Source organism: Anticarsia gemmatalis, unplaced genomic scaffold (genome assembly GCF_050436995.1).
Source record: "Anticarsia gemmatalis isolate Benzon Research Colony breed Stoneville strain unplaced genomic scaffold, ilAntGemm2 primary ctg00000049.1, whole genome shotgun sequence".
In the NCBI taxonomy this organism is placed as follows: Eukaryota; Metazoa; Arthropoda; class Insecta; order Lepidoptera; family Erebidae; genus Anticarsia; species Anticarsia gemmatalis.
Window position 1 is genome coordinate 197501 of NW_027466806.1, and position 5000 is coordinate 202500.

At 50.5% G+C, this 5000-nt stretch overlaps 3 non-coding genes across 3 annotated transcripts in view; all 3 read left to right on the forward strand.

Moving 5' to 3' along the window:
• Positions 1-1698: 1698 nt before the first annotated feature.
• LOC142986965 (small subunit ribosomal RNA) lies at positions 1699-3600 on the forward strand. Its single transcript, XR_012960489.1, has one exon. It is a non-coding gene; the product is annotated as a small subunit ribosomal RNA (ribosomal RNA).
• Positions 3601-4053: 453 nt separating this feature from the next.
• On the forward strand, positions 4054-4210 carry LOC142986937 (5.8S ribosomal RNA). Its single transcript, XR_012960463.1, has one exon. It is a non-coding gene; the product is annotated as a 5.8S ribosomal RNA (ribosomal RNA).
• A 493-nt stretch (positions 4211-4703) lies between these two features.
• The window catches only part of LOC142986924 (large subunit ribosomal RNA), a 3926-nt gene continuing 3629 nt past the window's right edge, over positions 4704-5000 (forward strand). Inside the window, exon 1 of the ribosomal RNA XR_012960451.1 lies at positions 4704-5000. This exon is cut by the window's right edge and continues 3629 nt beyond it. This is a non-coding gene — a ribosomal RNA (large subunit ribosomal RNA).

Genomic DNA, 5000 nt, shown 5'->3' on the forward strand with positions numbered 1-5000 from the left:
GGGAACGGCGACGGGGGAGGGGGAGGGGGGGGGGTGATAAGACCGGGGAGGGGGGGGGGGTGCTCGCATGCACCCCCTCCTGCAATCAATATACGATCACACAATGACGCACCATAGCACTACCTCTACCCTCCCCCCTCCCCTCCCCTTAATCACCCACCGCCCCCTTGAACCCCTTTGCTCCCCCTCTCCCTCCCCGTCTACCCGCTATCACTGTAATAATACCCTGCCGATCCGACTACTGAAAAAACCCTCCTATATTCAGCAAATTAAGCCCCCCCCCCCCCCCCGCTCCCCCCTCCCCTCTTGGCCTGGGGGGGGGTGAGGGGTGAGGCGTCGGAGGTCTGGGTAATTGTGTCATCGACAGGACAAAAACAAAATCCTGCTCGTCGAACACACATATGTATATTATTATGTACACACACACGGCGAAACGCGCAAACCCGACGACACAGACTCTACGATTTGACATATGTGTACAGCGGTGCGATCGTCATTTGTTTCACGACAAACGACGATCGGCGGCGAGTGCGAGCGCGAGATAGAGCTGTTTCACAACATAGAGTCAGTCTCCGTCGTTTGTTGTCTCACTTCGGCGACTCGACTCTGTGTTGTTGACGGGCGGCGGGCGCGCATCATCACGAAAAACACATATATATGCACCCCGAAAGAAAACAAAAAAAAACGGTGTGCATATATATGTGTTATGTGTTATAATCGTCTACGAATTGGACTGTGTGCTAGTGTTGTCATGTGTGTTTCTACTCTACACAGCAACATATGTGCACACACGAAGTAGTTGTACGATTATCACGAGTAGAGAGTGATGTATGTGCTTGACCGCGGCGGAGTGTTTTCGACGCGACGAATAAAATCTTTGCTATAAGAAAACACTCTCTCGACTCTCGTTCGTGTACCGTCCGTGAGTGTGCATTCGTTCGTTCGTTCGTTCGTTCGTTCGTTCGTGCGCCGCCGCTGTGCAGGCTAGGGCGACAACGCGTTCTTATTCGTTGTCCGCTCTATCATAAATATTTATCATCACTCTCGTTTGTTCGATAATAGAGAGTACGAGAAAGAGACGACGCTAGACTTTGCTACCTATGTATATATGTAATAAAGTCGCGTCGTTACAGACAGACAGGACGACTCGACTATCGTCGTCGTCGTCGTCGTCGTCGTTCGTCGTCTCTCGTATTCTCTCGGATAAAACGAGAGAGATAGATGAATCTCTTTAACTGTGTGGGCCGACGGACCGTTGTGTATGCACGAGTCCGTATAGAATCGAAGCGGTCCCGAGAAAAATTATACTTACACCTCTATCTAGCGAGGCATTACTCTATAGACACCGGGCGGAATCGTGATTGTTTCACATCCGTATTGTGTTAAACGTTTTTTTAAATAAAATGTGAACGCGTCTCGGTACGAACGTTCCCAATTGGGGCCACGTCAGTGTGTCCTGAAAATGCAGGCGGGCAGCGGACGTTTGACGTGTTTGAGATACAACCGTTTCAAACGTTCGCCCGTCGGCGACCCCAAACTCTCTATGTGCGCACAACACTACATATAAATATTTATTTACATGTGCGTGTTGTGTGTACGTTTTACAGAGCTCGCCCGTAACGCGTCGGCGTGATCTAGGATCGTCGACGCGCGGGATCGACGGAGTGCGCGCTACGAGCGCGTGTTCTATTCGATAGCTCCCTGGTTGATCCTGCCAGTAGTTATATGCTTGTCTCAAAGATTAAGCCATGCATGTCTCAGTGCAAGCCGTATTAAGGCGATACCGCGAATGGCTCAATATATCAGTTTTGGTTCCTTAGATCTTACTCAGTTACTTGGATAACTGTGGTAATTCTAGAGCTAATACATGCAATCAGAACTCTGACCAGTGATGGGATGAGTGCTTTTATTAGATCAAAACCAATCGACGGAGGGCCCCGCGTCTGAAGTCGTTAATTTTGATGAATCTGGATAACTTTTGCCGATCGCATGGTCCAGTACCGGCGACGCATCTTTCAAATGTCTGCCTTATCAACTTTCGATGGTAGTTTCTGCGACTACCATGGTTGTCACGGGTAACGGGGAATCAGGGTTCGATTCCGGAGAGGGAGCCTGAGAAACGGCTACCACATCCAAGGAAGGCAGCAGGCGCGCAAATTACCCACTCCCGGCACGGGGAGGTAGTGACGAAAAATAACGATACGGGACTCTTACGAGGCCTCGTAATCGGAATGAGTACACTTTAAATATTTTAACGAGGAACAATTGGAGGGCAAGTCTGGTGCCAGCAGCCGCGGTAATTCCAGCTCCAATAGCGTATACTAAAATTGTTGCGGTTAAAAAGCTCGTAGTTGCATTTGTGCGCCGCGCTGTCGGTGCACCGCATCCGCGGTGATACTGACACGTCTGCGGAGCATATCGTCGGTGAGCCGGCGGTAATACGCCGGTTCAATATCAAAATCCTATCGCGGTGCTCTTCGGTGAGTGTCGAGGTGGGCCGACAATTTTACTTTGAACAAATTAGAGTGCTCAAAGCGGGCTCAAAATGCTGCTTGAATATTTCGTGCATGGAATAATAGAATATGATCTCGGTTCTATTTTGTTGGTTTTCAGAACTCCGAGGTAATGATTAATAGGGATAACTGGGGGCATTCGTATTGCGACGTTAGAGGTGAAATTCTTGGATCGTCGCAAGACGAACATCAGCGAAAGCATTTGCCAAAGGTGTTTTCATCAATCAAGAACGAAAGTTAGAGGTTCGAAGGCGATTAGATACCGCCCTAGTTCTAACCGTAAATATGTCATCTAGCGATCCGCCGACGTTACTACAATGGCTCGGCGGGCAGCTTCCGGGAAACCAAAGATTTTGGACTCCGGGGGGAGTATGGTTGCAAAGCTGAAACTTAAAGGAATTGACGGAAGGGCACCACCAGGAGTGGAGCCTGCGGCTTAATTTGACTCAACACGGGAAATCTCACCAGGCCCGGACACCGGAAGGATTGACAGATTAACAGCTCTTTCTTGATTCGGTGGGTGGTGGTGCATGGCCGTTCTTAGTTGGTGGAGCGATTTGTCTGGTTAATTCCGGTAACGAACGAGACTCTAGCCTGCTAAATAGGCGTCGTCATTTAGGTGTGCGTGGCTCCGTCACGCAACTCACTGGCGACGTATTAAAATTCTTCTTAGAGGGACCGGCGGCTTCGAGCCGCACGAGATTGAGCAATAACAGGTCTGTGATGCCCTTAGATGTCCTGGGCCGCACGCGCGCTACACTGAAGGAATCAGCATGTTCTCCCTGGCCTAGAGGCCCGGGCAACCCGCTGAAACTCCTTCGTGCTGGGGATTGGGGTTTGCAATTATCCCCCATAAACGAGGAATTCCTAGTAAGCGCGAGTCATAAGCTCGCGTTGATTACGTCCCTGCCCTTTGTACACACCGCCCGTCGCTACTACCGATTGAATGATTTAGTGAGGTCTTCGGACCGACACGCGGTGGCTTCACGGCCGTCGGCGTTGCTGGGAAGTTGACCAAACTTGATCATTTAGAGGAAGTAAAAGTCGTAACAAGGTTTCCGTAGGGGAACCTGCGGAAGGATCATTAACGTGTTGTCGTTGTTGTCGTCGCGCTGTTTTTGTTGTCGTTGTGCACACACAACACACACGATGAACGATGATGGACGATGATGGTGATGATAATATTTATATATCCTAAACACCCAAAACTCAAAAAAGAGACTCTGTTCGACGGTGGGTGGCGCATCTCGCGCCGCCACCCGACGAACGTATCTCGCGTCGCGCTCGTCGTAACTTCAACGTAGACTGGTATACAAATCCGCTACCACGAGTTGATACCTCGACGAGAGCGCTCGTCAATCGAACGCACATAACGAGAACACGCGAGAGCGTCATTGTTGCGGTAGGCGCGCTTGTATCGTGTGTCGTGTATCGTTATACCACAAACATAATATATGTATGTACATACATATGTAACATTTGTAACTTGTAACATTTAACACACACAATATTATCCATGCGGTAGTGGTGTAAAAACTATTACCCTGGACGGTGGATCACTTGGCTCGCGGGTCGATGAAGAACGCAGTTAACTGCGCGTCATAGTGTGAACTGCAGGACACATTTGAACATCGACATTTCGAACGCACATTGCGGTCCGTGGAGACACATCCAGGACCACTCCTGTCTGAGGGCCGGCTGTATAAAATACAAATGCCACATTGCGCCCTTACGGGGGCGCACATGACGGTTCATTGTGACGTCGACTAATAGTCCTCGTCCCAATGTCCGTTTAAATATCAACGATGAACCACACACGTGTCGATTGTGATGATGATCATGCGACGACGTTTACACAAACGTTGTCGAACGACCGGCGGTGTGCCGCCTGCGGACAGTGCATGATATGCGAAATATCTCATATCGCGCACATATACGCTAGCGGCGCGCTCGACTCTTCGAAATACTTTTGCCGCATGGCGGTGTATGTATAGAGAGGGTTGAGCGTGTGTGTACGCACGCACCGTGTTATGTGTCGTGAGTGATTTAATATCGTCGCGATCTTCGCGCAATACACACAGTAGGCGGACTCGACGTCCGAAGAGCGCATCGACGCCGTCGTCGTTCCTCCGGGACGGTTGCGTCGTCGTAACGCTGACGGATATCGCGTCTGCCTCATTTTTTTATCGTTGGCCTCAGATCAGGGAGGATCACCCGCCGAATTTAAGCATATTAGTAAGCGGAGGAAAAGAAACTAACTAGGATTTCCTTAGTAGCGGCGAGCGAACAGGAAAGAAGCCCAGCACTGAATCCCGCCGTTGTTCAGGCGGCGGGAGATGTGGTGTTCGGGAGGTTCCGCTTTCTCGTCGCGGTCGCTCCTGTCCAAGTTCGTCTTGAACGGGGCCGTTTTCCCGCAGAGGGTGCCAGGCCCGTAGCGACGGAGGACCGTGGCGAGAGGGACTCTCCTTAGAGTCGGGTTGCTTGAGA